Source organism: Thermobia domestica, chromosome 13 (assembly GCF_964235325.1).
Source record: "Thermobia domestica chromosome 13, izTheDome1.hap1.1, whole genome shotgun sequence".
Classification (NCBI taxonomy): domain Eukaryota; kingdom Metazoa; phylum Arthropoda; class Insecta; order Zygentoma; family Lepismatidae; genus Thermobia; species Thermobia domestica.
The window spans coordinates 67116127-67128827 of record NC_137466.1 but is presented as its reverse complement, the minus strand read 5'-3'; the positions used below and the strand labels follow the sequence as shown (position 1 = coordinate 67128827).

The 12701-nt window shown below is 29.9% G+C and overlaps 2 long non-coding RNA genes across 4 annotated transcripts in view; one reads left to right on the top strand and one right to left on the bottom strand.

Annotated features, from left to right (window-relative positions):
• Positions 1–12701, top strand: part of LOC145668207 (uncharacterized) — a 213115-nt gene that overhangs the window by 100227 nt on the left and 100187 nt on the right. The window lies entirely within an intron of this gene.
• Positions 3414–12701, bottom strand: part of LOC145668205 (uncharacterized) — a 202685-nt gene continuing 193397 nt past the window's right edge. For 2 of the 3 annotated variants that reach the window (XR_014127987.1, XR_014127990.1), the window contains exons 4-5: positions 5608–5714; positions 3414–3769 (exon numbers count right to left, since the gene is read on the bottom strand). This is a non-coding gene — a long non-coding RNA (uncharacterized LOC145668205). Of the gene's footprint in view, positions 3770–5578; positions 5715–12701 lie in introns of all 3 variants that reach the window. The other variant, XR_014127988.1, reaches the window with a different exon arrangement.

The window sequence follows — 12701 nt, the reverse complement described above, 5'->3', positions numbered from 1 at the left end:
TTGAATTATAGTTATTGAAAAAATATTATAGCGGTTATTTTTGAAGGACAATAAAATATTAGTTTATTTAACATTTACTGTACAGGTTATATTGTATGCTGAAAATTTTACCGTAGTGATTAATATACATAATATTTTGCAGCTGTGCTGTAATACTTAAAGAATGCAGATAAGTTTTTAGTATTTTTTGATCTTTTTTAAAAATAATACTATTACTTATAAGTGCAAAAACTACATTTAAGCACTATAATTATATTAATACCTGTTTGCTATTTTTACTTTGATTTGCAGTTAGTTTTTATTTATAACTTTGAAGATTAAAATTCACAAAGGAATGTTGTATTTTAAATATTTTACTTTTTTAAAAGATATACTTATTTTGCTTATGAATTTATTAATTTTAACATTAATTGTTAGATAAGTAACATGCTTTAATTTTTTTGCCGTGTAATTTTGGACGGTGAACAGTTTACTTTTTTTATGGATTTTTTTTAAAAGCACAGTATATAAATGATAAAGATTAATTTTGACAATTGTAAAGATATTAGTTAAATAATTTAAAAAAATACATCAAACCAAAAGAGTGAATCATAATTAGAATTATATACACAAATGAAAATAGACAAAAAACATTATAAATAGAATATTTAAAATATTGTAGGGGAAAAACTGAACGCTACAAAGTGCACTTCAAATTTAAGACTAAACGGGGCATTCCTCGAGTCTAGAAGACAACACTAGTTCACCCAAGTCTTACACCTCAATCAATGTTCTAATGTTACATGTTTTACAGTACAAAATATATAAATTGATGAAATGATTGTACGAACATGTTGAACAACATTTATCAACGTTTAAACATATGTAAGTCATTACATGATGTACTCCAATAAAAAATATGATTTAAATGTTGCTATGCTACACTTTTCGTGGACCTCTGTGGACGAGGAAGAATTCTGGCAACTTCTAGGTGAAAATTTAAAAAAAGGGGGGGCATAAATGTTGGTCATAGATTTCAAAACGAGACGAGACAAGCTTTCCTCTAATCGAGGCGAGACGAGAAACAATTCTTCGAAAATCAAGACGAGACGACGATATCTTATTTCTCGTTTCGTGGCTAACACAACTATTAAGCCATTAGGTTAAGTTTTCTTCCCTTAGTTTGCAACGATAACATTGTAATTATTATGTATGTGACTCCTTCATGAGCCACTACTGCGTCTGTGTTTTTTTCTGGCTACGTTCTAAAAAATAATTGAGAATAACTAAGATGAGAATAACTAAGTCAAGAATAACTAAGTTGGGAATAACTAAATTAAGAATAACAGTTGAGAATAACAAAGTTAAGAATAACTAAGTTAGGAATAACTAAGTTGAGAATCTTACTTTTAAAAGATTAAAGGAATACATGGGTTAGACAAAAAAATCTAAAAACACTCCATACAGGACACGAAAGTTTGGCCCTCCACTGTACAACACGTGTTGCGGTTGCCGATCGTTTTTTGTTTTCAATGTGTCATGTGGACCTTCCTCTTCCGTCAGCAGTTCACCTGTGAGTGTCGTGGTGTGAAAATGGTGCGGTAAAATGGGTGTCCTGACAGACTTCCAAAGAGGCATGATCGTTGGTGTCCGTCTGGTTGGAGCTTCAGTGGCAACAGTGGCGAACATTGTGGGGGTATCGAAAGGCACTGTGTCCAATTTACGAGGGCATACACAATTCATGGGAGTCAGATAGGGACCGGAGGGCATTAAAACGGATTGTAGCAGCTAAAAAGAAGACCACTGCAATGAAAATTACGTCTCAACTCAATTCCAGCCTACAGGACCCAGTTTCATCAAAAACAGTGCGATGGGAACTTCATAAAATGAAAATTCATGGCAGGGCCGCTATCGCCAAATCTCTGGTCACAGCAGTAAATGTGAAGAGGCGTATCCAGTGGTGCAAAGATCACAGGGCATGGACTCATCGGCAGTGGAAACACGTAATGTGGTCCGGTGAAACGACCTTCACCTTGTTTCCAACAACCGGTCGTGTTTACGTATGGAGAACACCGTCGCAGGCCTATGATACAGACTGTCTGCTCCCAACTATAAAGCATGCGGGTGGTTCTGTTACAGTATGTGCAGTGACATCGTAGTTTTCTGCAGGTCCCATCATAGCCCTGCATGAAATGATGAGTGCTAATGCGTATGAGGCCATTTTGGGGGACCAGGTTCTACTCATGGCCCAAATATTGTTCCCTAATGGTGATGGCATCTACCAAGATGATTTGGCACCCTGTCACGCTACAAAAACGGTGAAATCATGGTTTGAGGAGCATGACCAGGAGCTATCACACCTTCACTGGGTCTCACAATCACCAGATCTCAACATCATTGAGCCATTGTGGTCTGAGTTAGAAGGGCGTGTTCGGTCTCATTACCCTCCACCAGCATCCCTTAAGGAACTGGAGCATGTTTTAGAGGAACAATAATACAAAATTTCACAAACCACGATTCAGGAACTGTATACGTCCATTCCACGTCGGATCCAAGCTGTTTTGGACGCAAAAGGAGGCCCCACACCATACTAGGTATGATTTTCACACTTTTGCAAACGTTTTATAATTTTTTGTCCAACTCCTGTATATATATATATATATATATATATATATATATATATATATATATATATATATATATATATATATATATATATATATATATATACAAGGAGCCTGGTTTGATTCTCAGTGGGATCTCATGGGATCAGGTTCCTGTGATAAGCTGTAAGCACGAATGAGCACGAGACAGGAGTTAAGGCTGTCTGTAAGTTACATCTCGTCTCGAAAACTGTATATATTTATATTTAAAGAGCTTGGTCTCGTATGTATATGTTTATATTGAAAAAAACTTGGTTTCGTCTCGAAACTTCTGGTTATGGAAATTCTATTTTGTGCAAAAATCCAAGCTGTAAGTTTTTTCTCACGTAACATTGGTGCTGGAAAGGGACTGTAAACTCATACTGAATCAAGTACTACCATTTCTGTTTGAAGATAAGTCGCACTCGAAAGGAAACCGTATCTGTAAAAATTCAAAGGTAAAAGGCAGAATATAAGTCGCTTCCTTAAAATAAGTATTGTGTATGTATTTGACTTGAAATGATCTGATCTGATCCGGACAAACCCAAGAGTTACCCAGTCTTTCCCGCATAAACTCATGTGACTCGAACAGAGCCTGTGTGACCCGACATATTTTAGAACGATACTTACTTAATAAAACACATTTGATAAATCAGATCAAGGCTACGTTGTTCAATTTAGAATGTAATCGAACTCATTCAAACACTTTTTAGCATCTTATATATAATAATACTATTTTTTTAATAATCTTCATGGAGAGAAAATGAGAATGATCATACAATTTATGTCTTAAGTAATGTCGTTTATTTATTTGTTCGGTGTGAGCTACTTACAGCTACAATTCTAGGAATAAGTCTTCAGTTATGATTTCAAAGAACAATAATTAGACAAACTTATACATGATTAGCTAACAACTGTTACTGCCATTTATAATTCAAATAGGAATAACTTCTTCAATATAAATCGAATTTTGTTTTCTTTGTACAATATTTTGATATAAATCTAGATAACAATTATTGGCTGATCAAGTAATATCAGGTCCTCTCTTATACTAAAGTTTTATCTGGAGGAAATAAGCAGTTCCACCTTCCACGTTATTGTGCAACTCATACTTCTCTCATAAAAATATTTATCTTCCATTAACATTTCTGAAAAGAGAGAACACGAAAACAAGAGTTAATTATTTAAAGTAAAATTTTAATATTGAAGTGTGGTTAGAAACAAGGATGTTGATTACCTACCCTATCTTAATTATTTTAGCCCTTTGATTTTAATAGTAAATTATCTTTTTGGTTTATTTTGGAATGAACTGGAATTTTAATGATGTCATTTTACTGATTTCTTCTAGTTGAATGTCACTTTTGTTTTTCAGCATGAATTTATTTTACCTATCTATCTATGGCACTACTGAAGTAAAATTTAAACCTCAAAGGTCCCATTTAGACCTCACCGAGGACCCCAATAGACCAGTAAAGTCACGTATATACCTCATATATATTTTAGTGCTCTGAAAACTGATTTAAAGGAGACTTTTGGCCCGTATTAACCTCATGGATCTATCTATACTTAAATTAAGTTGATTACTGATTATTAAGAGGAGTAATCACTGCGAAATCAAAATACAGCTAATTTTACAATAATTATATGATATCTTCAAATAGATAAAAGATAATCGAAATGTGGAACAAGGTCACGCTAGACAATATTATTTTGCATGAGGTGTCGTTATCATGAATCACCTATTAGCTTTCCGTTTGCAACCATTTAAAAAATAGCAAAAATAAATGCCGATTTTCTAAATGGTTGGAAATCGAAGGCAGATAAGTGAGTCGTGATAACTGTATCACATATAAAATAATATTGTCTAGCGAGCTCTTGTTCCACTTTTCGATTATCTTTTATTTGAATGAAGATATCACATAATTACTGAAAAATTAGCTGTATTTTAATTTCGCCGTGATTGATCCTCTTAAAGATCATGTAACTAAATTATTTTCACGAAATAAAGGATAATTAAATAAATTTGAAGAAGAGATCAGAAAAATTTCATTATTAAAATTCCAGATCATTTCAAAGAAAACAGATAAATAATTCTGTACATAAATCAATAGAAAAGAAAATAAATTTTGGGCATGTATTGAACACTATGGGAAATGTACAGTCTTGTTCAAAAAATTTTGACCACCGACTTTGCTTCAAAAAGTCATATTCAGTCAACCATACATAGAAAGTTCTAATATTTTGGTTCCAAATAAAGACCTCAATTGGCCAAACAAAATCCATATATGGTTTGATTTCGACTGCACGTAAAGAGCAGGGTTTTTCAAAAGAAGAAAATAAGTTGCCAGAAGACTATATGTGAATTCATTATTCAGAAAGCGAAATATTCAGTATAATGATGTAAATTTACATCATGATTTCTATTAATGATGTAAATTTTAGCAAAGGATATGCGTATAAATATGGACTAAAATACAAATCCAGAATGCCAATCCATGAACGTTCAAGAGCCCAGCCTAAGCGGTTCATCTGCAAGATATTGGGTATTGTAGGGCTACAATGTGCGCTGTTTCAATCATTTTCAGTGATTTTTACTTTATGAACAATACTTGCACTTTCACAAGTAGAGGATAAATGAAGGACAGGATGAGAACAAGTTTGCTGCTACTCTGAAATTTTATAATGTACAAATCTCTTATACATAAAATAAATAACAGGGTAAATTTAAGCATTTACTTTTTTTTCCCTCGTGTAAGACCTCATCGATGGATGGTCTAATAGCAAGAGTGGCCTTTGGTGCATGCGATCACAACTTCGATTCCTGGTAGAAGGGAGAGCATTATACTTTGAAAGCATTACGGGGGTTCGTATTCTGGATTACAGTGGCCCACATTTCATATGCTCTAAGCACTGAGACTATACTACAACAAACAAACAAGCTGAGCGTCAACCTTCACCTTACAAATAACACTACAACCAATCTCACCACGCCAGTTTCGCAGTCTCACGATGCAAATGCTGCGACGGTGACTTGCTTCTGCATCTCCAACGTGATTTTGATTAGCGACTTCAACTAAGGTACATGATCCATATCTGAAATCAAATAAAATTTCAAGGTTAATATATTACCATCTACCATTTCCTTCTACTGTACACAGAAAAACCTGGAAATTAATTTAAACCTGCAGCCGTATTTTCCGATTCACCTTGTAAATAAACAAGGTGACAATCGGATCAATTTCTTTCTAGTGAAATTTTGGATATCTAATTTTAACATTTGCCTTGGATCAATTTTAGGATTAATTGATATTGATATTAAGGTAAATAAGATACAGGTAGAACTAATTATGAAAATATTCTACAATAATACCTAATGAAAACGTCTTCTAAGACTAGACATATACTAATCGATAGATCTTAGAGAGCTGAACAAAATGACATTCAGGAGGGTACTTTCTCATGTGTAGTTTTCGAGACAATCAACAAGAACGTATAGCCTCTGAAAACTAATGTCTCCAACGAGACAAGACTAAGATTAAACTTCTGTCTCGAGAAACGTGATGAGACAGAGCTCTACCAATAGATACATATATAGTTTTAGAGACGAAACAGTACTTTCAAGACGCCTTTTCGAGACGAGACAGCCCTTTCAAGGCACCTTTACGAGACGAAACAGCACTTTCAAGGCACCTTTTCGTGACAAGACAGCACATTCAAGGCACCTTTTCGAGATGATACATCACTTTAAAGACAACTTTACGTGCCGAGACAGCACTTTCAGGACACCTAAAAATCTCTTTAGTTCTAAAAAGAAAGGGAGCAGCTAAAAAAAAAAAAAAACATCCACCTATTAAGGTTTAACTGATACTAAAGAATGTATGTACTCATGAAGCCTTTCGTTATGTCAGTAGCAAGATGATTTTAAATTAATAACTTCAAATTATCATTAACTTATTAATTTCTTCTAGCTGACATGAGAGTACCTGCACATAAGAATTAAGTCAAACATTTTAATTCAGTTACACAAGATTCTGTACAGAAGCTGGTGTGAGGGTCAGTGGTTTGATCCCAGACCATCTGAGTTTATAGTGAGGGGCATCGTGATCGTGAGTTTTTCTGTTTCTCCCGCTTCCTTCCATATATTCTATTCATTCTACCAATTCTTTCACAATCATGTACTTTAATTAATCATCCATTGCAGTTGACTAAAGAACATAGACATGGGACATTACAATAATAATCACATTTATTTTCTTCACTAAAAGTCGTCCGAAAACATTTGAAAATCCTAACACCTATATGACATAAATTTCAAATTTAAGTTTATAAATTATTATTATTTTAGTAATTTATGAAAGTGACACCACAGCCAAAGTTTTGATTTGGTCACATAAAAGAAAAAGATACACGAGTCAACAAGTCATATTACCCAAAATTTTAAAAAATCCAAGAAACAACGTAAAATAATATTTATAAAACACAAAAGTTAGGTAAATTTTAACAATACAATATGCTGTACTTGCATACAATTGTTCAGTAACAAATAATAATATTGAGGGAAATAACATACAACTAAAGCCTTCACTTGATCACATTTAAATAAGAAAGATACATAAGTAAAAAGAAAAATAATGGAAAACATTTCCTAAAAAATTAAAAAGATGAAAAAAACTACTAAAATAATAATTAGTAAAATGCAAGACTTACGTAGAAATTGACAACACAATATACTGTCCAGAGTAAAATGGCCATTTTTCATTAGTAACAATCTTAGATATTGATTTGTTATTTAAGGAAATTGTTTTTTTTTTTTTTTTTTTAATATCAACTGTTAAAAATAAAAGTTTCTTGTTAACAGTTGGCAAACAGTTACATATTTTTAAGCATCAACCAAATGATAGTTTAACTTTAAAAAGTCGAAAATTTCAAGGGTTATAAGATGGATTTCTGATGTACACTCATATCCAAAATGATTGCCGCATATCTGTCTTCTTGTAAGAATATAATTTGATAATGATTTTGCGGTGTACTTTTAATACAGATACTATGTGTATAATTGGGAAATGTACTATGGTAAATTTCATAGGAAAAGAATTATAAATACGAAAATTAGAATGAGTAAAACAAAATGTTGCTGAGTGGACAAGAAAGTTTTATTTTCGTTTTATTGTTCTTATTTACTGTTCTTTTGACATGAAATTTACCACATACATGTCTTTCCCAATTATATACATACTAACATTATAAGAAATACCGAGCGAATTTGTTATGAAATTATATTCCTACAACAACATATTTATAGACATGCGACAATAATTTTGGACAAGAGTGTACAACAAATCGATTAGATCAATCTTACCATAAATTATACTGTGAATAAATTTTATTTGCTGTGAGTAAATTTCTTCTTTCAACGAGAGAAATTAGATTGAGTTTCAAAAGAATGTCAAGAGTTATACTACTACTACTACTACTACTACTACTACTACTACTACTACTAATAATAATAATAATAATAATAATAATAATAATAATAATAATAATAATAATAATAATAATAATAATAATAATAATAATAATAATAATAATAATATGAGAATTATCTGCTCCAGAAAGAGTTAGTTAGATACAGTAAATCATTGGTGCAAAAATAATTTATTAATGATCAACTCTGAAAAAACTAAATACATGACATTCGCTAATAAAACTCAATATTTTGTCAGCAAATATAAAATTAATGGAGTAATAATAAACAAAGTAGAACAAATTAAAGATCTTGATATTATATATGACAGACAATTGAACTTTGAAAATGTTCAAATGTTTGATACAATTATATAAATGAGATAGTGCAATCAACAACAAAAACAATGGGTTTTGATGGCCTGATTTTATAAAAACTTGAACTTGGTTCAGTTGTCTGGAATAGTTTATCTATCACATTTGTTAACCAAGTCGAAGCTGTGCAGAAATGTTTTATACGTTATCAAACGGAAAAGGATTACCATTCACATTACTGCGAATATTGGATAACTTTCTGAGGACTTAAATTCCTATCGGAAAGGGGGAAATTTATTGATACATTCTTCATTCAAATGATAATGGATAAAAAATATAGAAGCAAATATTGCATAGAAAATATAGGAATAAGAGTACTGATTTATAATGTTAGAAATCGATCGACTTTGGTAGCACTAAAGTCTAAACGTGAAATAATGAGAAAAGAGATAATGTCTTTCAACAATTTAAAATGAAAATTATGTTAAGAGCAATAACAAACAATTCTTACAGAAATTAAACTGTTTTAACTTTATGATAAGGGATCCAACTACAAATCTTAATTTTATTGTCATTAGGTATCATCGGTGTGTATCTTTACGTTATAATCTTTTACGCAAAGAACCAATCTTTTATTTTGAAATATGACAATAAGTTACCAAGATTTTTTTTTTTTTTTTGCATGTCTGATATGCAATTTAAAACTAGGTTGACTCATTCTTTTAAATAATAGTTAAACGAAACTTTAAATTTTGCGTACTTCTGTTACTGGTATATTATGAAATTGACTATTTAAAAAAATGACATTCTTTTATAGATCAGTTTGAACCCTATAATTTGAATATATTAACCTTCTGACAGGGGACTTAACCTGCCCTAATATTCATTCTATACTATAAATTTTCTGGTCTGTTTAAAATGATTATATAATGGTTTTAACATAGTGCTATTTTTGTCTATGAGCTGTTTGCAGCAATTAAAATAATAATAATAATAATAATAATAATAATAATAATAATAATAATAATAATAATAATAATTATTATTATTATTATTATTATTATTATTATTATTATTATTATTTTAAGTGCTGCAAACAGCTCATAGACAAATCTTTTAGCTCAGATAGCGACAACTATTGGCCTAATTTTGAACTATTAGGAACTACCATGACTGATTGACCTAGGCATTTTGCTATAATAATAATAATAATAATAATAATAATAATAATAATAATAATAATAATAATAATAATAATAATAATAATAATAGTTATTATTATTATTATTACAGCAAAATGCCTAGGTCAATCAGTCATGGTAGTTCCTAATAGTTCAAAATTAGGCCAATAGTTGTCGCTATCTGAGCTAAAAGATTTGTAGCTAGTGTGCAGGCAATTTGCAGATGAACTGAAGGATTGTAGGAATAAATAGGATTCTAATAATATTTATTTATTGATTGATTGATTGCCTTGATTTGGTCACATAAAAGAAAAAGATACATGAATAAACAAGTCATAAAAAGTATATTTCTATTACACATAATTTAAAAACATGTAGGCTAAGAAGCAATTTAAAGTATTATTTCACAAAACACAAAAGTTAATACATTATACTGTGCTTGCATAGAATTAACCAAGAAGAAATAACAAAAATTTATATAATACTTTGGCATACTGATTTAAATTACAAAAGTTGTTAATAATAATAATTTTTAATTCTTTACTCATCGTTAAGGAAAATAAAACAGTATTAACTTAAACCTTCAATTGATAGCATTAAAATAAGAAAAAAAAGATACACGAATAAAAAAAAAAGTAATGGAAAATAGATTCCACTAAAATTAAAAATATGAAGAAATCATAATATAATAATTAATAAAACACAAACCTTAACATAGAAACTGACAACACAATATACTATCAATACACGGAATTGCCCTAGGAAAGAAAAAAAGGTGACTTATTCATTAGTAATATTCTTGAAATATTGATATCGTTAATTTGGAAAATTGTTTATTAAAACTATCAAGTATTAAAAGTTTCTTGTTAGGGGTAGTTGTATATAAGGGTACGTATAATATATACTCTTTATATATATTTAACTACCGACCAAATTATAGTTTCAAGAAAAAATAGTTGAAAATGTTTAAGGCAGGGCGAAAAATTTCCGGTGGCCAAGTCGTCATTGGCGACCAGTGTTCAGTAGGAATGATTTCTGCCTAAACTCACCGTGCTGCGCACATTCTGTTTCGCACAAAAATAATTGTCACTGAGTGAGAGAAACAGAATGTCAAGTCTTCACAACGTTGTAATTCGTCCCTTCTTTCATTACGAGATTCCAAATTTGCTTCCAATTGACAGATTTTGTACCTACAAGTACTGCTTCATGTGAGAGAGGCTTCAGCAGTCTCAATAAAGTTAAGACTGCCTACAGGAATTCAGTGTGAAGACTGATACACTGGATAATTTGCTGACAATTTCCATCAATGGCCCTTCACTTAAGAACTTTGATCCGAAAGCTGCACTCGACAACTAGTACTTCAATGAAGAGAGAGCGTTACACAAACGTCAAATCTTAAGGTAAGATATTTTTAAACATGTATCTGCATTGTCCAATTCAAAATTGATTATCCTGAATCTAATTGTCTGGTTTTAAAATTTTATGCCTTCATGTAATCTATTCCTTTGTAAAACCAAAGGCCGTGCGGTAAAGGAAACCACTCATATTTTGTGAGAGATATTGGCGACCATCATTTTTGGATTGGCGAGTGCGTGTGACTTTGAAATTTTGCGCCCTGTTTTAGGCATATGAAATGGATTTCTGATGTACAATAAATTGATTAGATTGATTTTTACCATGAATTATACTGTGAATAAATTTGATCTATTGCAATAATAATAATAATAATAATAATAATAATAATAATAATAATAATAATAATAATTATTATTATTATTATTATTATTATTATTATTATTATTATTATTATTATTATTATTATTATTATTATTTATTAAATTGACAGAAGAAGCCTTGAATTGGTCACATAAAAGAAAAACACATGAAACAAGTCGTGAAAAATATATTACAAAAAAAATAAAATATGAACGAAGCAATATGAAACAATAATCTATAAAAAACAAAATGTATGTAAATTTTTAAAATTACAACATACTGTACTTACATAGAATTGTGCAAAAAAAGAACAAAATATATGTACAATATTTTTACATACTAATTAAAATTATAAAAAAATGTTTATAATAAAATATATATGTTATTCTATATGTTTATTATAAAAATTGTTTATAATAAAATGTTTATATAACAGTGTTTATAATAAAATAAGAAAAGGTGCACGAGTAATAATAATAATAATAATAATAATAATAATAATAATAATAATAATAATAATAATAATAATAATAATAATAATTTCCTATTTTATTCGAATTATTTTCTAAACAATTCTTTACTAATTTATTAATCAGTTTAATATATTTTGTTGTATTTAATATTAAGTGTTATAATATAATAATTAGTAAGATACAAAAATTATATAAAAATTAACGCAATATACTATGAATACACACAATTCCCTAGGCAGAAAAAAGATATCACTTATTCATTAGTAATACTCTTGAGATATTGATTTCTGATTTGAGGAAATTGTTTATTAAAAATATCAAGTATTAAAAGTTTCTTATCAATTGTTTGAGCACTTTTATGTATAATTGTCGCACCAACCGAATTATAGTTAAAAGAAAAAAGTCGAAACTTTTTAGGAAAATAAGATGAAGCTGTAATGTACAACGAATCGATAATCAATCTTACTATGAATTATAGGCGTACTATAAATAAATTTGATCTCTTGTCAATTTCTTCTTTCAACTAGGGCAATTAAGTTGAGTTTCAAAATTATAGTATGATCGGTTAATGTATTAAATTTAGATCGAAGCTAAACCACAAACTTTGAATAGCTTCTAGGAGATCGAGATCAAATTCTTATTCCATATCAAAGCAGCATATTTTAAGTGGGATCTAACATAAGCATAACATAGAACTTTTTAGGTTAAAACATCTTTAAAGTCCCTTGCAACTCATTTAATAAGACCTAAGTTTCTTCTGGCCGTTGACAAAATATTATCAACATGTCCATTAAAAATGTAATTTATCATCTATTACAATACTAAGAGCTTTTAAAGTTGAAACCATTTGTACTTTAATGATGATGAATTTTATACTCATAAACTAATACATTAGTTTTTCGAATATAATACTGTTTTAGTTTTATTCATAT